This window comes from Dunckerocampus dactyliophorus, chromosome 3, assembly GCF_027744805.1.
Source record: "Dunckerocampus dactyliophorus isolate RoL2022-P2 chromosome 3, RoL_Ddac_1.1, whole genome shotgun sequence".
Lineage (NCBI taxonomy): Eukaryota > Metazoa > Chordata > Actinopteri > Syngnathiformes > Syngnathidae > Dunckerocampus > Dunckerocampus dactyliophorus.
Genome location: NC_072821.1, coordinates 37796187 through 37818665, shown reverse-complemented (window position 1 = coordinate 37818665; position 22479 = coordinate 37796187).

Genomic DNA, 22479 nt, shown 5'->3' with positions numbered 1-22479 from the left:
TTTGTTTTTTTTGTGAAATACGTACTGCTTTGAATCGGTTGAGGAATGTGAGGATTGCAGGACCTGTGAAAAATATTCATCCATTTTCAGAGAATTTTGCTGTCTGAAATGTGAAATTAAGGACATTTGGGATTCGTTTTTTCTAACGGGTCGACAGACTGGCATTGTGGCCTGGATGAGCTGAAGATTTTGATGTTGGAACGGTTTGAATCGGTTGTGAAATGTGGAAAAAACTGCGTTGAATACAAATAAGAGCATATAAATTGCCTGTGAATGCTGGTGCTGAAATGCCGTGCAGAAAATGTAGTATTAAGGCAATAGTGAGAATTTTCGGGCATTGGAAAAACATCCCGACTATTTTGAAGCTGCAATGGTTTAAGAAATGTGAGAAATGTGGAAGTAGCTGAGCATCAAAAACGGGGTGGAATATAAATAATAGATGAAAAAAATGTGTAGAAATTGCCTGTGAATGCTGAAGGCAAACTGAAATGATGTACGGAAAATGTGGAAATACGGGAAATGTGAATGGTTTGAATAGGTTGAGAGAAAGTGGAAGTAGCTGAGCTTCGAAAACTGGGTGGAACACGCACAACCAATGGAAACAACTTAGTGTAGAAATGGTGTGTGAATGCTGAAGGTGAAATGAAATGAAATGCTGTGCGGAAAGTGTGGAATTACGAAAAAAGGGGGAAGTTTTTCGTGTTGGAAAATCATCTTGACTGTTTTGATGTTGGAATGTCTGGAATGGGTTGCGTAATGTGGAAGTAGATGAGGATGAAAAAGAGGGTGGAAGATGAATAAAAATGGAAAAGCTACAATAATGTTAATAATTCTACGCTTCGTCACCTCTCAGTGGTTTTAGCCTGTTTTCAAAAAGAATATCAAAATGATTTTTTGTGTGGAAAGTGAAGAGTTTGGACACTCCTGGTGGAAGCTCAAGCAAGCAGCAGGCGCGTCACCACAGACGACATCTTAACACCACCTGTATCGTCCTTTTCCTGTCCTGACCGACTCCTCGGATAAATACCAGGAGCAGTGCAGTGAATTCAAGTGAAGTGCGCTCGCTTGATTAGTTTCTGACGAAGATGGCCGACTTTTCCCTGCACTCCATCTTAATTAGCTAGCCGAGACGCTTCCGCAGGCTTGATGAGGTCAAAGATGTTCATTTTCCAGCTCAGCGGGGAATCTTCCGTTGCTCACTTCTGCCTTTTTTTGTACTGACACACAGGGATAATCATATCGGTGACCGCCCGTACCACCCACCTCCCACACAGCGACTGCTTCCTGAAGAGGAACCCGCCGGAAATTCGAAGCTAATGAAGCAACGGCAGAATGAATGGATCCGGTCTAAGGAATACTTAAAGAGAATGGTCTGGCATTGAATACCAAAAAACATTCACTCCACGCTTTTTTAACCCGTTGGAGTCCACTCTCGGACTTTGCGTTTGTTTCACCTAAAAAACCGACTGTTCCATTTATATTCTTCTGCTTATCCAAGGTCGGGTCGCGGGTGCAGCTGTCTAAGCAGAGAAGCCCAGACTTCCATCTCCCTGGATGTTTTTGTCCAGTTCCTCATGGCGGATCCCGAGGCGCTCCAAGGGCAGGTGAGAGACATAGTCTCTCCAATGTGTCCTCAGTCTTCCCTGAGGCCTCCCACCTGTCGGATGTGCCCTGAACACCTCCTCACGGAAACGTCCGGGAGGTATCCTGACCAGATGCCCGAGCCACCTCATCTGGCTCCTCTTAATGTGCAGGAGCAGCGGTTCTACTCCCAGTTTCTCCCGGGTGACAGTGCTTCTCACCTCATCTCGAAAGGGGGAGCCCAGCCACCCTAGCCACCATCTTGTCCTTTCAATCGCTACCCAAAGCTGCTACTATTTTTTCATTTTGTACATAAAGTATTAACACATTAGGCCTAAAAGCATCCAAAAACCTAAAATCTGTCTCAGGTAAAATTCTCTTTTCACGTCTTTGTGGCAGGTGGCCACTTGATGGCAGTGTTGACGTCCCGTTGTTCTTCTCCAGCAGCAACCCAGCTCCCTGTCATGCCTTCATTGCTTGATGATCAGCTTTTTTTCCACCAATAGGAAGGTGGTGTCACGTTTCATTGCCAGTTTACTTACACTTTGAAAGCGGGCGCCTTTCCTGTCATCCTGCACCAAAAGCGCATCCAAACATGACGACACGATGACAAAATCACGGTGAATATTATTGATTTCTACAGTTTTTTTTCCATTTATTATTCCTATTTCACCCCGTATTTGATGCTCAGTGACTTCCACCTTTCTCAACCCATTCAAACCATTCCAACATCAAAACATTCAGGATGTTTTTCCAACTCCCCAAAATGTTCTGTACAGCATTGCAGTTCCGCTTCAGCATTCACACGCAATTTCTATGCTATTTGTATTTCATTTGTATTTCATTTGTATTTCATTTGTATTTCACCCTGTTTTTTGATACTCAACTACTCCGATACCAACTGCTTCAACGTCAATATGCTCATCTCCTTTCATCTTACATGAAAGAACAATTTGTACAAGTTCCACATTTCTAACATTTCCCAACCCGTTCCAACATAAAAACATTCGGGTTAGCGCTTTTCCACATTCGGAAAATTCCCACTTTTCACATCATTTTCAGCATTTTAGTTCAGCTCGTCAACTTTCACACAAAATTTCTCCGGAAGTCGCCTTCTCTAGCGTGTAAATCTTTTTGTCATGTGATGAAAAAGTGACAAGTGAGCTTTTGAATGGTGTGCTGGGTAGAAAAGCTCCCGTATGTCAGCGATGGTGATGAAAGAGGCAGAGAAGGAAGGCAGAAGAAAAGTGGAAGCAGCATCCTGTTTGAGTGTAGGAAAGCTTACAACAATGCACCTTCTGATTTGTCTCCCGTCTCTGGCTCTTATTTGACGTTTGAGGCAATAAGACAGAGCAGGCAGCAGTTAGCGGGAAGTGTTTTTCTTTCTCTAAAACACACACACACACACACACACACACACACCTTACCTAAAGACTTGTGGGCACCCTCAAGGCAGGCGTCACCCCCACCTCCTCCTCCTCCTACTCCACTTCCTCCCCAGAGGGAAGCCTGAGCGCTGGGGCCGGCATGATGGAGTGGGCCAAGATGGCGGGGAGACATGCGGCACCGCCGGCGGGATTTGGACTTGTGACACATTACTTTAAGAGAGACGGCCGCAGGACCGCTCACACAACCTCCCGCCCGCCCACTGAAAAAGACCTATTAGTTAGCACAGACATCTGAACGTGTAACATCTAACAGCACCCACACAATCCAAGAGCTTGGCTGCATCCAAAACCCTGCATTGACAAAGATTGTCATTGTCAAAGTGACAATGCAGATATTACCACAGCCTTTCAACCACGTCAACATTTTCCACCATTAGAGGCGAGTTCGCGAAAGGCTAAAGCGGCTAATTGTTGGCGGCTAGCTACCTTGGCGGCTAAGTAAACAAGCAGCACTCTGTAAAGATATCAAATGTACCTTGATTAGATGGAAAAAAAAAGAAATTAGATATTCTGTATAGATACAATATCCATGAAGTACAATTGTGTGTGCGCGGGATGAACATTTTCCATCATTAGCGGCAGTTTCGACAATGGCTAATTGTTAGTGTAACGGATGCCAGCCAGTGCGGTTGGTAAAACCTCACTCCCTCAGCTTTAAGAGCTGCGCTGAACACTCGGTCGACAGTCCGGGCTTTTGGCCGAACGGTCAGCGCTCTCGTCTCCCATTCCGAAGGCCCTGTGTTCAAGCGCCGGGGCGGGCAGTGTGAAGCAGGTGGGTTACATTAGCGGCTGTTGAAGGAAAACATTGAAGAAGTCTGCATAAGTATGACTAACAAAGCACCTCACTCTGCAGCAAAGGTGGGAGAAAGTCGGTGTTGTGCAAACCTTAAGTATTTAATCCCAAATCTTGAGTCAAGTCTCAAGTAAAAACGTACAAAATCCAAGCCAAGTTTTAGGTCAAGACAAGACAGGTCGAGTCAGGTCCCAAGTCATAGGCTTGAAATTTTCATATCCTTCCAAGTCATAAGCAATGTTTATTGTTTTCACAGTGTAACACTAGATTACATTTGACAAATACAGTAATCCCTCATTTATTGTGGTTAACCGCAATAAGTGAATTTCCGCCAAGTAGGATTCAATATTAATAAATGGAATATTTTTGTAGTTATGGCACAGATAACCTGTTTACAGTCTTCTAAATACAGGTTTTAATATTATTAGAGCCCTCTAGACATGAAATAACACCCCTATAGTCAAATTTACATTCGTATTACCCAATATATTAGATATAATCAGAGAAAATAAGACATATTAGACATAAATAAGATAGCATACACTCACACGTTAGCAGTTCTTTGTTTTTTTCTGGACAGCGTACTTCCTTACGCCTTTAAATGGCTGTACACTCGTATAACCCAATATAGTAGACAAAATAAGAGTAAATAACCCATTTAAGACGTGAATAAAACTCCTGCTCCTGCAGTGTCACAGTAAATGTGTTCCCGAGGGAACCTTAGTGAGGAGTCTAGTGCCTGCCTCACCGAACACCGACACCTAGTGGCCAATGTAGAATACTCCAACCACAATTACAGTGCTTCTTCTGCCTTGTATTTTAGCTCATTTAGTTAGATCATTTAGCCTTTTTTATACTAATAGTCGGCCTTATTCAACCACAAAACAGTGATTATCTATTGATTCATTAATTTGTGAAAAACTGCGATATAGCGAGGGAGTGATAATCGAACAATGACATTTTGAATTGAATTTGAATTTGAAATTTCCACGCGCAAGTTTCCCATGGTGGCACAGAGCCCAGGGAGTTTTTAACACACCTCAAACCTCGCTAGATCCCAGCTGCGAGAACCAGTTGGGCACGGCTGGCACCATCAAAGTGTCATTTTACTGTTCGCTTTCGCTAAATCGAACAAGGTAGAGCAAACAAGATGTCCTTACGAACAATATACAATCAAGCAAAGTGGATTAATCATGTCAGGGACTCTTGGACACGTTAGCAAAGGTGTTGTGATCACATGGTGTTGTGATCTACCCAGCCGCTGCTGGATAGACGTGCTGGAGCGGAGTCTGCAATCCAGTGCTTGTATCGGAGATTTTAGATGCAGGCCGATATTTTGCTGGTATTGGCTCGATGTCTGATATCAGTATCGGAGCGGCACACGCCTATTACCTTGGAATGTTATTATTTTGGAGTACTGTCACACATTTTGCCACATTTCTCAACGCATTCAAAGCATTCCAGCACCAAAACACTTTCAGTTCATCTTCAGCATTCACACGCAATTTCGACATGAATGTCCTTCTGGAGCTGCAGTGAAGTGTTGTTCAAATACCTGATTGTGTTTCACGTTTGAGCTCCTCATTTGTGCCCAAACTCCACACTCTGTGTGTTGTATATCTATACGGCGCACTATGCTGGAGGACACTTGTGCTTTTGCTTCTCCAGGAGCGGCGCGGAGGAATACGTGGATTAACATACATTTACTTGTTGTTGGAAGAAGAGTTGGGGAATGTAAATAAAGAAGAGATTGCTACCATCTCTGGGAGCCCAGGGATTTCTCTTCTCATGGGGTAGGGATGAAAGTGTTGTGGGATGATGAGGAGGAGGATGAGGAGGGGTGGGTGATATGACAACAAGGAAGGGTTCTTTTTCAAAAGAACGCCAAAAAAGTGTGACAGACCTCTTCTTCTTCCATCTGACTGCTAATAAGTGCCTTCTGAAACAGGTGATGGCAGCACAACAGCAGCTCTTACAAGTTCGCTCCTGCAGATGTGCAAAGCGGTGACTTCTGTCAGCGCACCTTTGACTCAACGTGAGAAAAATCTACCTTCTCCTTCGCTGGTTTGTGCCACTTTTGAAAGAACAGGAGCTTTTTGTCAGGAAGGAAAAACCTTCCTCGTGGACACGATAGCAGCAGCCCGCTAGATGAGCCCACCCTGTTTATGCGCCCTTTACTTCATGGAGGGAAGCTTTAAAAAAAAGAAAAAGCAGGCTTCGCTACACATCTTTAAAAATGTTTAAAAGGCTGTTTATATGAAACTAGGCCAGGATTACTTTTTAATTTTCATTTTTTCAAATCCAATGATCCCCTCTATTGCAGGCTGTACAAAGTAGGGGTTTACATTGATACCCACAATTTCTACCCTCAGGACCGATTTGTTCCCATAAGAAGCACATATTTATACTATATTACATACCTGTATTATTAGAGATGCATAATATCTTTTTTTAAACTGATACCAGTAACTGCTCCCCAATACCAATATGATACTGATAACCGATTTTTACGTCTACTTTTTTCAAACAAATTAGGACGTGACCTGTTGATTTGTCCTAATCAGATATCACGACATTACTACGACCACATCGCTACTACCAGGAGAACCGGAGTGTAGAGGGGGAGGGAGACACCTGGCGTGGCCCAGCAAGGTGCACTGTATTCGGGCACACGCTCCAAGCAGCCGGTGTGATGCCACGGAGGTCTCTGGCAAACCTTTTGTTCTTTCCAAAGGTCGCAGCGCTGGTATTTCAGGTGGCTGATTAGGTTTTTTGTGTGCTCGATGGGTGTTTTTTTCCCCCTCATCGCGGAGCATTTGGCACAACGTCCTTCCTCTTAAAGTGAATGTTTACAAGCGAGCTCAGGGGAAGTTACGACAGGTCAACGAAAGTATGGGTAATCTTGGGTAATTTGAGCGCTCTTTTAAATGATCGATTTTCTGAGCTATTTTTAATGTTGCTGGACTTATCGGTATTGGTCATAATTCCATGATATCGGCTCGATAAATATCGGTCCAACAATTATTGTGCACCTAGTATAGGGGTGGAGGACACCCGTATGTGTGTGTATGGACTTGGCGGAGACGTCTTAAAATAAAGCTAGCTATAGACGTGGGAGCTGTCGGTTGGATCATTTAGTTTTTCTTCAGCGAATATGCCAACCTAGCGTGATGTTGTTGTTAGAATGCGAGTGTCGCTAACGTTTGTGCCCTCCTGTCCCATCCCTTAATGTCACTTGGTTGTATGTGATATCGGGCATCCACACACATTGGTATCCTCACTAAAAGCACTTTTAAACTGTCTGACAAAGATTTGAAATAGTTTAAAGGTATTGTAATATGTATGATTCCCATCCACCCCAGAGGCGCTCTCTGTTGTGCTCCGCCATGTTTCCCGCCTGCTGACAAGCCGTTGCTTTGGTTTACATTGGGCTCGTGGAGAGTCACAATGACGCTGACAGGTATTTACAATCAATAATATAATAATCCAAGAATTAGCAGAGGATAACAGCAAATGAACACTTAGCTCCACTTCTCTCTGCTGCCTTTATTGTTATTAACGTGCACAATGGAGCGTCAATCCTGTACACAAATGATATGTCACTCACGTCTCCTAGGAAACGCTTTCAGCCCAGCTTTGGAATGTTTTTTTTCCCTCTCTTCCTGGAGGAAGCGGCTTGAAGCTGTCACGTCTGCGCGGCGATAACAACCTGGGGTGGAGAGTGACACCTGGAGAGTGACACATGAAAGGGAATCAAATCCTCCCCGGAGACGACTGTATGGAGAAGATACCGAACACTCCCCCCGCTCCTGCCCAAACACTAAAAAACCCCAAAACCTTCTTTACCTGCGCACACGCCAATGCATCAACTTCCTGAAACGGAGAAAGAAGGGCCTGGCAGATCACAAGATCTGAATTACAGAAAGAAAACATTCATTGTGTCATTAATGACTTCTTTTCCTAATATCGTCTTGTTACTCCAGCCATCTTGTACTGAGCAGCCAGGACAGACATTTGGATGATTTTCAACACCACACAAGCGCTTTGCTGTTTTTAGAATGCGAGTCAAAGATCCTCTATGATAGGAGCGCTCTGCTATGTTCGGGACACGCTGTACTGCAAAAAAAATTGTGTGGGGCCTTAAAAGCAGCAGAAAAAGAAATAAGAAAAAATGCTATAGTCAAAGATCCTCTAAATGACAGGAGCACTTTTTCACCATTTGTTAGAATCTACCACAGCATTGCATATCAAAGCTCCTCCATTTGACAAGAGCACTGTGCTGTGTTTTTGAAAAATTCTACAACAAACATGCTAATCAAAGCTAATCCTCTATATAATAGGACCACTCTGGAGGTTTTAACGGACCTGAACACTTGCCAAAGATCCTCAATGTGACAGGAACGCTGTGCAGTCTTTAAGTGTCTTCAGCAAAAACACTAGTCAAAGATCCTCCAGGAGTGCTCTGGAGATTTTAAAATGACTTAAATGCTTGCCAAAGATCCTCTATTTGCCGGGAGCGCTCAGTTTTTTAAAAATTTTTTAAAATCTACCGCAAAAATGCTAAAGACCTAAACACTAGTCAAAGATCCTTTATATGACAGGAACACTCTGTTGTTTTTAGACTCTACCACAAAGGCACTACTCAAAGATCTTCTATATGACAGGAGCAATCTGCAGCTTTTACAAAAATGCAGCAAACACTCATGCAAGATCCTATACATAACATAATCCATCACAAACATGCTGGCCAAAGATCCTCTATATACTGTAACAGCAATGCTCTGCTATTTTAGGGGCCTACTGCAAAAAAACACTAGTGTAGGGCATTAAAAACAGCAGAATACGAACCTACTGCTAAAAAATGCTAGTCAAAGATCCTTTATATGACAGGAGCACTATGCAGTTTTTAAGGGCCTACAGCAAAAATGCTAGTCAAAGATCTTCTATGATATGATAGGCGCGCTCTGGAGGTTTAAAGGACCTAAACAGTTGCCAAAGATCCTTTATATGAGAGGAGCGCTTTGTTGAAATCTACCACAAAATTGCTAGTCAAAGCTCCTCTATTTGACAGGAAAGCTCTGCTGTTTTTTTTTTTAAATTTTTTTTAATCTACTGCAAACATGCTTGTCAAAGATCCTCTATATGACAGGATGGCTCTGCTGTTGTTAAGAACCTACTGCAAATACACTAGTTAAAGATCCAGATAGGCTCCAGCTTACCCGTCACCCTAATGAGGACATGCTGCAAAAAGAACGAGACTGTTTTAGTGCCACATTATTCCCCGTAGTAGGAGTTGCCCTGTGTGTGTTTACTGACCTGTTACATGTTGTGCTGTCATTTTGTGTTAGCACTGCGATTGTAGGTAGTGTTCTGTCTAGTGACCTCCCCCCCCGGCTCTATGTGATAACACCACTGTGAGTTCAGTGCTGGTGTTTACTTGCCCCTGCAAGTAAGACGGAACTTGCTGGGCTGCAATTACACTACCCGCCGCAAAATACGCAAGGTCCGCAAAGGTCCCGCGTGCCACAAGTTTGAGACCCCTGACTTAGACCTTGCAGGCCACATTTACAGTAGTCTTTCCTGTCAAGTGGCGGGCCGCAAAATGTGGCATGGCGGGCCGCAAATGGCCCGCGGGCCGCGAGTTTGAGACCCCTGCTCTAGCTGATATGAGGGCTCTGGAGGTTTTAAGGAACAAAACAGTCAAAGATCCTTTATATGAGAAGTGCTTTGCTGTGTTTTTTAGAATCTAACGCAAAAACACTACTCAAAGATCCTCTATATGCCAGGGGCGCGCTGCTGTTTTTGGGAAAATGCTGCAAAAATGTTGCAGCAATGCTGTGTTTAAGAATCTACCACAAAAGATACTAGTCAAAGATTCTCTATTAAACAGGAGCGGATTTTGCAGTTTTTAGAATTTTTTTATAGAATGTACGGCATAAACTACTCAAAAATCGCAGAAGCATCGGAGAAGCATCGCGTGCTCGATGTTAGTTTGAGAGAAAAGCTGCGGCCCATATCGCTATCGGTAATGGATGATATCGGCATATGGAATCTTTGATAATTGAGGTTGAAGTCGACGCTGGATGTTCTTCCACGAAGTGGCTGAAGTGAAAGAAAGGTGAAGAGGAGATGAAGTCGCTGCTGAGGTGTCAAGACTTTGTTGCCATGGTGACAGCTCAGCTCGGACCGCAGGTGATCCTCCTCCTCCTCCTCCTCCTCCTCATCATCATCATCGTGAGATTTGCTTTTTTTTCGTAATGAGCGACTCCTTGTTGTCACTTGCGCTCCCACGATGAGGCGCTTGCTCGGGCTTTTATGAAGCTGTGTGACATTATCTGCACTCAAAGATGAACGGCATGCAAAAAAGGTAAAGGTCGCGTAAGTGAGCGAGTGAGTCACTCGCCGCCTCTCTGGGTTTTCTTCCTGGTGGAGTCGCTAACTTCACCTCCGGGTGTCGGGATGCCACGCTGTGCGGCAGATTGAAGTCAGCGACTTTGGGAATCATCTTTAGTAATTTGGCTAATGGACTAATCCCAGCTCAACTTTAGCAAATGGGGCTTTTTACGAGGCGATTCCGAGGAAAAAGCGGACCGCCAATGTCATGGATGATAAACATGCAATTGAGCAATGGCGGCGTGATGAGTGTTTTCTTTTTTGCGCTGCAGCTGGAGCGCCGCCGCCGCCGTCGCCTCACTGTAGCTCCCAGTGGTGATAACGCCGACATCTATTATATGGATCTGCACTCTGCCTTTGATTGGTGGAGACACTAAATCAGCCAAACGCTCCCGCATTGTTTCAGCTCAAACTTCACAACTTTGTGGCAACGGCTTCATAAGCAGTAACTTTATTTTTTATTAATGGCGGTTTTAAATTCCATCACCATTCCCCGGCTAATCCCCTCAGACGTAACGGCCAAAGTACGTGTCCACCTTTTGATGTATTTGTTTCAAAGTTACAGCTCCAGGCGCCGAGCGTGAACCATTAGTCATTAACTTGTGTGTGTGTGTGTGTGTGTGTGTGTGTGTGTGTGTGTGTGTGTGAGTGCACTGGTGTGTGCGCTTTTGCCATGTTTGTTGTCTCTCTCGTTGGAGTCTACAGACAAAGTATGGACAAACATGCTTAGATTAGATGTCCATCTTGTAATCTGTGATATTAGTGAGTCCTAGTGTTGTTTTAAATGTGTAACTGAATAAAACATAATCCCTCCAGCATGCCCCAGGTCTGTACCGGGGACTCCTCCCGGCTGGGCATGCTCGGAACACCTCACCAGGGAGGTGTCCAGGAGAAGCCGGAGCCGCCTCAACTGGCTCCTCTCGATGTGAAGCGATTTCGATTGCGATTTCATTTTTTCGGTCATGACCCAAAGCTCATGACCATAGGTGAGCGTGGGAATGTAGATTGACCGGTAAATTGAGAGCTTTGCCTGCCGGCTCAGCTCTCTCTTCACATTGATGGTCCTCTGGAGCGATCGTAGACACTGCAGACACTGCGCAGATCTGCCCATAAGTCTCATGCTCCAGCCTTCCCTCGCTCGTGGACATGACCCCAAGATACTTGAACCCCTCCACCTGGGGCAAGACCTCACTCCCAATCCGAAGGCTGGAATCCACACTTTTCCGGCCGAGAACCATGACCTCAGATTTGGAGGTGCTGAGTTTCATCCCAGAAGCTTCACACTCAAGTGCAAACCGCCCCGGTAAATGCTGACGGTCACAGCCTGATGGGGCCATCAGAACCACATCATCTGTGAATAGCAGACATGAGATCCTAAGGACTCCAAACTGGACCCCCTCAACGCTTTGGCTGCACCTGGAAATTCTGTCTATGAAAAGTACGAACAGAATTGTTCAAAGGGCAGCCTTGGTAGAGGCGCCAAAGTTCACCGGGAACAGGCAATGTGAACCAGGCTCCTGCACCGGTTGGACATGAACCACATCGTAGCTTGCCCGAAGGCCACGTACTCCCAAAGCACCTCCCCACATGACACCACGAGGGACACAATCAAATGTCTTTTGCGAGTCCACAAAGCACACACGGACCAGTTGGCAAGCTTCCATGCAACCTCCAGTACGCTTGCGACGTTGTAGAGCTGGTCCAGTGTTCCGCGACCAGGATGAAAACCACACTGCACCTCCTGTAACACACTTAGACTTTTTCCCAGGGAGGCTGAGGGGTGTGATCCCCCTGTCGTTGGAACACACCCTCCGGTCACAAACTTCTAGACCACCACTCCAGTCTGATCCAGAGGTACTGTTCCCGACTTCTAGCAAAGTGGAAGACGTGTATATCATGCCCCATGGCTTCACCGAACTCCTCCCACACCAAAGTTTCTTCCTTAACCACCTCCGAAGCCGGGTGCCGCTTGGCCTGCTGGTGCCTGTCAGCTGCCTCAGGAGTCTCGCAAGCCATCCGTGCTTGATAGGACTCCTCCTTCAGCTTGATGGCAGCCCTAACCTCCGGTGTCCACAATCGGGTACAAGGTTTGCTGCCATGACTGGCGCAGACCACCTTGCGACCACCTTGCTGCCTCTGCATTCCGACTCAATATCCTCGTGCAGGTGGAGCTCTACCGAAGACTAAGACTTGACAACAGTAGACTCCGCCAAACGTTCCCAGCACTGCCTCACTATACGTTTGGGCCTGCCAGGCCAGATCCTTTCCCACCATCTACTCCAACTCCTCACCAGGCGCTGATCAGATGACTCTCTTCACCCCGTGTGTCCAAAACATGTGGCTGCATGTTTACCAACATATTTGTGTCGGTCAGTGTGTTATCATTAAACTAAAATGCATGATGCTTTTAGCGGCAGATATAACAGGACCAGAACTTTTATCATACCCCTAACTGTGTGAGATGGATATTAGTAAAGAAAGTGTAGAGTATAGCGTTGCTTTCTTTGCTCTAATGAGTCCTGCCACTCTTTGTCTGTGAGGGAAGTGAAGCGTCATCGTGTTTGAGTACAAATGGATGACATTTGCAGAAATGAATTGATTAGCTGCGCTAACAGCGCCTTTTAAAAGCCTCTGCCTAACCGCCGCGTGCGTCTTTTATTACTTCGGGTAATGCAGCCGTGATTTGGACGTCTCCGCACGTCCCATCAAGCCTGGAGAAAGAAGGAGAGATGGTCTTCATTTATATTTCACATTTCACTCCGGCTGTCGCTCTCTCCTGCCTGTCCTCCGCATGAAACTTTACATTGACGCCCGCTTCAAAAGGCGCCTCTTTGACATGTGTTGTATTTTGTCCTTCGGAAAGCAATGTGCTTTGAAGCCAACATGGCTGCCGAGCTACGAGACAATATGTTGCTTGTGATTAAGGACGAACGGGGCCGCCCAGACTGAGGGGGTCTGATGTGGCGTCGCACACTCACAGCGCTCCGAGGAACTCCAAATTGTCTCACCCTGGAGGTCAAAAGCACTATAGATGCAAACACACACACACACACACACACACACACACACACAGCTTGTTTGCCTGCTGACTGTGGATATTGCAGATCCGTGTCGGCTCCTCCAGCGATGGGCAGGTGATTGGCAGCTAAGCGGCCGCTCTGTTTACAGCGTTGCCCTCCTTTGCATCGCCAGCCCACGCCGTCCTTGACCCCAAAGCGCCACCTGAGCCGCATACATTTGGATTAAGCGTCGTCCCCGTCAGAAGGTACCCCCAGGACCCCAGCTGCCATTTCCGGCCGGACTGTTAACTCATTCAACACCAAAGACGTTTTGATACGTTTTTATAATCCCTAACGCCCGATCCCAGCAACGTATTTATACGTCTTTCACGTTTTTTTGTGCGAAAGGGAAAAACTTTTACAGTTTTAACACTTTTAAGGCATAAAAATGGCCACGAGGTGGCAGAAGTGCGTTTCATAAGAGCTTGGAATGGATCTTTTCCACGTATTAACGCGCTCGACAGCAAGCAGGAAGTGGGAGAGCGTGGAGGAGTGTAGCGTGCAGAAGGTTACGCAACGTAGGGACATTTTAAATCGTGCACACGCACAAACACGTGCACACACATAGCTCGGTTCCAAATGTAAAGATTGTAAGTAGTTCATGGCGTTATATTTGTCAATAAATTGCTATTTTGATGTAAAACAACCCTTTTTTGTGTTGTTTATGTTTGTTTAGTTGTTTAGATATTTCAGCTGTCAAAAAAAGCTGAAATATAGTTGTTCCCAATTTAGTTGGGAACTGATATTTTCCTGAAACTTACCTACAGTGTGTGCTACTGCTGATTACTAAAGAACGCAAAAAGGTAGAAACACGTTTTTTTCCTGATGAAAGACGGGAGTGTAATCTTTCTTTTGGCAGCTTCCATGTTTATTTAGCTATAGAACACAATATTCTGTGTGCCTTGAAAGATCAGCCAAAATAGTCTAAAACAGCCGGTACTGAGGGGGTTGAAGCTTGAAAAATGGCTGGGATTGAATGAGTTAATGACGGAGCTTCTAAAGCTGAACATGGCTGAGGTTGAAAAATTCCCAATTTGATCAAAACGTCCACTAAAAATACGCTTGTGCACGTTCGTTTTTGGCTTCTTTTTTTGCGGAGGAGGAAGTGTTGACGTTAAACTGGACGGCGGTTGCTTCTTTTTACGCTTGTCTGACAATTAACGTTGAAAACAATTCGATGCGAACCTCCGACGTGATTAATCTTGACATGACACCTTCGTCATTAAAAGTCAAGACGGTGCTTTTTTGGGGTTTGATATCCAAATATGATGATGACAGTTTGACCCTGCAAGAGATTATTTCTAATTACATTATTTCCTCTGGGAGATACTGCCATCGGAGGTGGATCGTGTTCACAAGGAGAGGTTGAAAAGGTGAAAGCTTAAATGTTTACACTCTAGTGGCGACTGGTAACTGAAACTTAAAAAAAAATATATGAAAAAATGCGGTTGTGCGCGTATTTTATGGGCAGACACAAGATGAGTGTATTGCTGCACCGCCAATGTGCTACCTCATCAGTGGGGTCTGCGTTTGGGTGCAGTGCTTCGCCGGATCCAGCAGAGGCTCCTGCACTTCTGTCTTTCCAGTTTGCGCTTTATATTTAATACAGAGCATTGACTGAATTGTTAATGTGAATAAATAAACTTGTCTCGCAGCAGACGTGAGCCTCCAGCTTGTCATTCAAAACTCCCTGGTGGGCGTGGCCTGGAAGACGGCGATGAGCAATTACTGCCTTGCTCTATGCTGCTGTGCACATTTCTAGCTCAAACTACACACGGACACACTTTTTCAAGTGGTACTGTGAAATAAATTAATTTACAAATAAAACAGGAAAAAAATGATGACAGTGTTAAAAAAAATAAAATGAAAATGATAGCGTTAACATGTATAATGAAAACAATAGTATTAAAAATGCAAATGAAAGAAAATGAGTGTTAAAAATGTTTAAAATACATGAAATAAATATGATAGTGTTAAAGTAGTAATTTCAAAAATGAAATTTATAGTGTTAAAAAAATAAAATACAAATTCAAATGATATAAAAAAAATGAAAACGAGTGTTAAAATAATTTTAAAAATTCAGAAATGAAAGTTAAAGAAAAATTGCAATTAAAAAAAGTCAATAAAAAAGAAAAGGATAATTAAAATGTCAAAATAAAAACATTATAAAAATAAAAATTACAAAATAAGTATTGAAAAAAATTCTAAATTAAGAAATTAAAATGCTTTTGTTAAAATAAAAATGAGTGTTAAAAAAATGGAATGATAAAATGAAAACAACAAAAAAATGAAGTGTAGAAAATGAAAAAAATTGAAAATGAAAACAAGTGTTAAAAAATGAAAACAATATTGTTAAAAAAATAAAACATGAGTATTGAAAAAATAAATAAAAACAACAGTGTTAAAAGAAAATAAAAAATGAAAGACAGTGTTTATAGTTTCCACCTTAATGTAACGCATAAAATCAACTAAATGTGTTTTTACGCCTCGTTACCTTTTCCCTCCTTGTTTGTGTGCCACCACTCGTGCTTGCAACGTTTTGGACAGATTTGATTTGAATTAGGACATCAAAGGCTCTTCCAAGATGAGTGGCCGTCTGTTTTTGTGCGAATTCGTTCATTCTTCACGCTGAGGCTCTTAAGTGCTCGTACAGTCACAGATTGGCAGTTCCAAGGGGAAGGCGCACAAAGGTGGGCTAAGCGTGTGCACGTGTGTGTGTGCATGCTGTCCTGCAGGTGCTTTGCTGCCATTCAACCCCCCGCTATCTGTTCCCCGTCAGGGATGCGCTCTGGAGGTGGCGGCACACTCGGAAGCAAAACACACACCACAGACCGGAACGCCCCGTCTGCCGCCCAGCAGGTCCTCACCTGCAGGTAAGGTCACGGCCCTGCATGCCCACCTCCTCTTCTATTTTTAGGATTTGTAATCACTTTTTCTCCATAAGAAAAATAATGTAAATAGAAATAATCTGTCCCAGGGTCAAAGTGTCACCATCATGTACCTTTTATTACCTGTCCAGGTAATCTTTCAGCATAAATGCTCTAACTAACGTCTCTCTTCAGAGAACCGCAGGGTCTTCTATAGTCACAGGTAACCGCCAGGTCTCTAATTAGCAAGTGTAAAAATAAGTTAACCCACTGAGCTTTGAAGGAGTAGAACAGTCCAAGTATGTGCAAACGCCCCTCATCCCCATAAAACACGTCTCGTGTACGACATTGGTGACGGCCTGTTTGTCACAAGTGCGTCCCGTCGCCTGACCAGCGCACTCCTAAACCCTTCTCATTTACATTTAGAGTGAACGCCGCGTCACGGGGCGAGCCCATCACAGCCTCTCGCCCTCCCACTCGGCTGCACGCCACCACTGAACCCCCACCACCCACTCCCCCCAAAAATACCACCAAAAAAACAATGAGCACTTGTGACGGGGGGAGACATCAGACTCGTTAATTTGGCGTCACGGACCCACAAGTCCTGACTGGAATGATAAGTGGTATTTTTCAGGGCGGATGCAGACGATCAACATACAAAAAGTCAGCGTGACAAAAGCTGGCAAAAAAAGTAATTTTTGTTTCTATGAATTTGAAAAGACTTGGAGATGGAGCGGCAGAAAATCAGGAACAAAACGACTTCTGGAGGGCAAAACACAGGTGCGTAATCTCATGAAACCATCTGTGCCAACATTTAAACTGCAGTCTGGACACGAAAGCGCTACAAGTCGCCGCCAGGGGGCGCCAAAGACGAGAAACAGCAAAGCACACGTCATTTTTCCATCTATTTGTTCCTTCACTTCTTCTTATTCCGCCTCATTTTTGTCACAGATTCATCGTCAAAATGTTCAGCTCATTCGGGATTTTTAAAAAGTTCCCACATTTACAGTCATTTCATATTTGGGATTTTGAATTGGCAATTTATATGGCGCCCCCTATGGGTGGAAAATCATTTTTACTTTCTGACATTTTAAATTTCCCTGTTTTTAGACTGCTAGAAACTAATGGACAAATGCAATATTGCCCCCTACTGGTGAAAAATCATTTGACATTTTATATCACTAACATTCCGCTTATTCTACAGGGTGACACGGCTTGGGGGGTCGCCAACCCAGTGGTTGCTGGTTCGATCCTCAGTCGGTGACTAGATTTCAACACACTTCTGGAGTACGTCTACATTTCAGTTCAGCTTCAGCCTTCACATGCAATTTCTACTATCTACTATCTATTTTCTTGTCATATTTGGATGTTTTGGATATTCTGACTTATTTATTGCAAAGGTGGCCTATTTTCGCCTTAAAAATATTAGCTTTCCTTGTAAAAGACTTGTTTCTTTTCCTCAGATAAAAATTCAAGTATGAGAGTTGACACAAGGACACCCTGTTTATCACCCAATGTGTGTGAAAGCGGTATGTGGTATCGGTACCAAAAAGAAATAAAAAAACAGTTATTTTTTGACTTGTATGAAATGCTGAAATATTACTTCAAATGATCTTTAGAGTTCTTTTAATCTCCTGAATGTTAACCATGTTGGAGTTTGGATGTTTTCCTACGTTTTTGTAAGGCAGCGTGATACACAAAAGAGAAAAAAGTGAACACACACGTCGTCCCTTTTTTTGTATCAAATGTTACAACGCATTTGTCCGCACTCTAATTGCACCGCCGCTAACATGTCTGCCCTTCCGAGCCTCCCAGAATAGTCTTTGCTGCTCTCCAGGCTGCACTTGAGAGCGCCGAGAAGGTGTGAAAATGAATAAAGCGTAAAATATGATTTGGCCCGACACTTGCATTAGCCACAAATAAAAGCACGCCGCAATTATAAGACAGAGGCCACCAGAAATAAGTCCATTAATGAGCGCGTATTCACCTTGTGGTGCTTTAACCCTTTGTGACGGCCGCCAGTCTACTGTTTTCATGACGAAAGCGGGGTTTTACGCCGAGCCCCGTGTGCGTGTTGTACGTCATCGGAAAGCTTATTTCGCTGAGATGTGAAAGATGCACAGCATTTCAGGATACAATTACAACTGCAGGCTCCGTGAATACAAATGCTACTCGTGGCAAACTCGCTAACATCCATAAAGACACGCGAACCACCGCTGCACACTTTCATCATTTTCGCACGTATTACTGATTGTAAATTGGGTTAGCTCGACACACTGGCCACCCCGTGCTACAGAAAGAGCATTAAACTTTTGACTGGCACCTCACTCGACCCGACGGTCAACTGTTTATCTTCTGAGTCGTCCATTAACACTCCTGTGATTAAGAGGCTGAATGTGTCAGGCTTGCGTCTTGTTGAGCCTTCAAAAGCGCAACATAAATCATCCGTTTAAGCAGCAAAACATTCGGAAATGCATATAAATGATGAATGAAAGGAATAAATGAACATGTAAGGCTGCTTTTGCCTTCATCAAAGACGTGATTGTCGCCAAAGAGGCGATGTGGCAGCGAGATGATCAGCATGTAAACCACCTTCTTGTTTTGCCATGACTTATTTTTGAAAAGCCAATAGTGTTTCCCACCTTTTGTGCTCGCACACGCTATTATTTTGCACTGGCGTAACTCCTCACCACTTCATGCTTTGAATTTTTCCCAAAATATATAAATTCATAAATCATGCTGTTTTGTGGTTGAATACGGATTAGCATTAGTCCAAAAATATTCATATTTGAACCAAGTTTGCATTTTTTTGCCTAAATTAAAGCATTTTCAAGCATAAAAATGAAGGAAAATAGAATTAAAAGGCATTCAGAAGATGCATCCAAAGATGTGATATGTAGTAATGTAAACTGGCCACTAGGTGTCAGTAATGTTACTGTCATGTTCAGTGGGTGAGACACATGAGCACCAGACTTGATTGCCGGAACAACAGGCTTTTATTGCAGGTTTGAAGGATCTCACAACAGCCACAATCATTCCTAACATGGGCTGCCACTCCAAGCTAAACCTCAACTCTGAACCGCCTCCTGGCCACCCCACGGAACAAATGTACAAATTTACACTTCTATGGATGTCTACTATATTGGGCAATAGGAATGTAAAAGTGGCCATAGGGGTGTTATTTCATGTCTAGAGGGCTCTAATAATGTTAAAGTGTATTTAAATGTCGTAAACGTGTTTTCTGTGTCTTATTGTCTCTGATTATGTCTACTATATTGAGTAACGGGAGTGTAAAGGTGACTACAGGGGTGTTATTTCATGTCTAGAGGGCTCTAATAATGTTAAAAAAAAAGACATTTAGAAGGTGGTAAACAGGTTTTCTATGCTTTAGCTACGAAAATATTCCAGTCATAAATAAGGAATCCTATTTCGCAGAAATTCACTTATTACGGTCGGGTACGGAACCAATTAACCGCAATAAACGAGGGATTACTGCACTTCAAATTTAAATGGCTGAGTCTTTTTATGAAATCTAAGATATTTGAGGAAACTGGAGTCGAAAAATGTCGATGGTGGGTGTTAAACAACGTTTAAAAACACTCCCAAGCGCGTTCCACAAGACGCTTGGCCTCCTTGCGGAGAATCTTTTACGCCAATTTTCAATCTGCACCGCGCTAATTTAACTTTTATGAGTTGTGCTACTTTGGAGGTTGCGGGGAAATCAAGTGCACTCCGTCTTTTGCAGCGAGCTCTAATTACACCTTGAAGAGATAATAACTGTATTTATCGTCCAAGGTTTTTTTTTTGACGGGTTATTTATCAAATACCTGGCGGGATGGCAAAATCAATTCCGAGAGTCACAAATTAATTTGCAGCCATCATCTGCTTTGCTCCCCAGGGAGGCGACAGGCGGCGGGGGCACCTTACTAATGCGGAGAAAAACTGCTGAATTGATTGATGGATTTATTTTAAATACATCTCCCGTACCTCATGTGACACACTCAGCACCTATAAAACATGTGCGTCATTTTTTTGCCAGCTCACGCTTTAGTGTCTTTATTTAACCTGCAAACACGTCTTTTTATTTTTTATACCATATTGCACTCACATGACAAGGAGGGGTGTTTTTGTAGCTGGAAAAAAATGAGAATGGGGGGAGATGCGACCACCACCTTCCGGGACTGTATACAAGTCACGATGATTTCACCAAAACACCAGAAAAAGTTTCCAGTTTTGTTGGGACCACAGCTCCCCAGTGCCGGCAGCACTCGTGCACATGATCACTACTTTCCTGGACTGTAGATAAGACACAATAATCTCACAAAAACACCAGAACAAGTTTCCAGTTTTGTTGGAACTGCAGCTCCCCAGTGCACTCGTGCACACCACCACCACCATGCTTGACTGTAGGCAAGACACGATGATCTTGCTAAACACTCGTGTCGCCATCTATTTAGACAATAATAGCTGTGTGCTGTCTCATTTTCAGTGGATCGTACATCTGTGCTACTACTGCTGCCGGCAGCACTCATGCAGGCCCAGACCGTGACGTTGCGACCACCACCTTCCAGGACTGTATACAAGCCACAATGATTTCACCAAAACACCAGAAAAACTTTCTAGTTTTGTTGGAGCCACAGCTCTCCAGTACCAGCAGCACTTGTGCACACAACCACTACCTTACTGGACTGTAGATAAGACACAATAATCTCAGCAAAACACCAGAAAAAGTTTTCAGTTTTTTTGGAACCGCAGCTCCCCGGCAGCACCCGTGCACACCACCGCCACCATGCTTGACTGTAGGCAAGACACGATGATCTCAATATTGACACCCTGGGATCTTGCATGGCAACATGATCTTGTGATCACGATGATCACACTCGTGTTGCCATCTATTTAGACAATAATGGCTGGGTGCTGTCTCATTTTCAGTGGACCGTGCATCTGTGCTGCCGGCAGCACTCGTGCAGACCCGTACCGTGTTGCTGCGACCACTACCTTCCGCGACTGTATACAAGCCACAATAATTTCACCAAAATAATAGAAAAACTTTCTAGTTTTGTGGGAAAACCACAGCTCCCTGTACCAGCAGCACACGTGCACCCGACCACCACCTTCCTGGACTGTAGACAAGACATAACAATCTTACCAAAACACCAGAGGGTTTCTAGTTTTGTTGGAACCGCAGCTCCCCAGTAGCGGCAGCACTCGTGCACACCATCACCACTATGCTTGACTGTAACCAAGACATCATGGTCTTGCTGAAAAATGAGGGTTGCACTCCTGTCAGATGCTGTACTTAACTGTTCCTGGTGTGCAAATACGACCCAGAAGAAGTCAATTGTGAATTTTGTACAGTTTGTGCGAAATATTCTTAATGAGTTAACCCTAACCCCCCCAACCCCCCAACCCCCACCCCTAAACCCCACCTAGAGCTCAATGTGCAGTGGTGCACAGACAGAGGGAACCAGCACAGGGCACACAGGAGGCCTTTTTCCCTCCTTTGAACATGCGTCTTTTCAAACCCGGAGTAGGGAATTCTCCGACGACATGCCCTGCATGAAGCGGTGTGCCTGGCAAAGAGCGGTGCAGCTCTGACAGCGCAGCATGACAACATTTGATATTCATAGAACAGAAGAGGAAGGGAAACAACAGCAGGGGCGCTGCCTTACGCGTGATATTACATTGTAATTATGATTTGGATGAAGGCGCAGAGGAAGCGCTGAGGGTGCACTACAAATGCATGCACACACACACACACGCACACACACACACACACACACACACACACATACACACACGGAGAATAAAAGGTAATGAAGCTCTCTCGCCGCAGTCTCCAAACTTCAGAGTGCTCGTTGCAGCAGTAATACAGGATCATCCCGTGCTTGTTTGTGATTTTTTTTTTTTTTTTGGCGAGATGAGGTGCACCGGCAGCGAGCGCCATCAACAGAGGCCTCCTGATTGGTTTGTTTACATCAATATTTGCACATGTCAATCCTGCCACCTTTGAGAAAATGGCTTTTTTCCAGACAAACCACAACAACAAAAACAGAAAAACATCCACCAGACTGCGGAAGATGTGCAGGAACGCGACGTAATAAGAACAGAATGGTGATTTGTATGAAATAGACTTTCACACGTGTCTTGTTAGTCCCGTTTTGGGTAGAAATTCATGGGATCTTTCAGTGTGGCACACAAAAACATTGACGGGGAGGGGGAAGCCCTTTATTGCCACTTTATTAGGTACACCCGCACCAGGGCTGTCCAAAGTGTGGCCAGCGGGACATTCTACAAACATAATTTAACAAGAAAAATAAACAACAGCAGCAAAAATC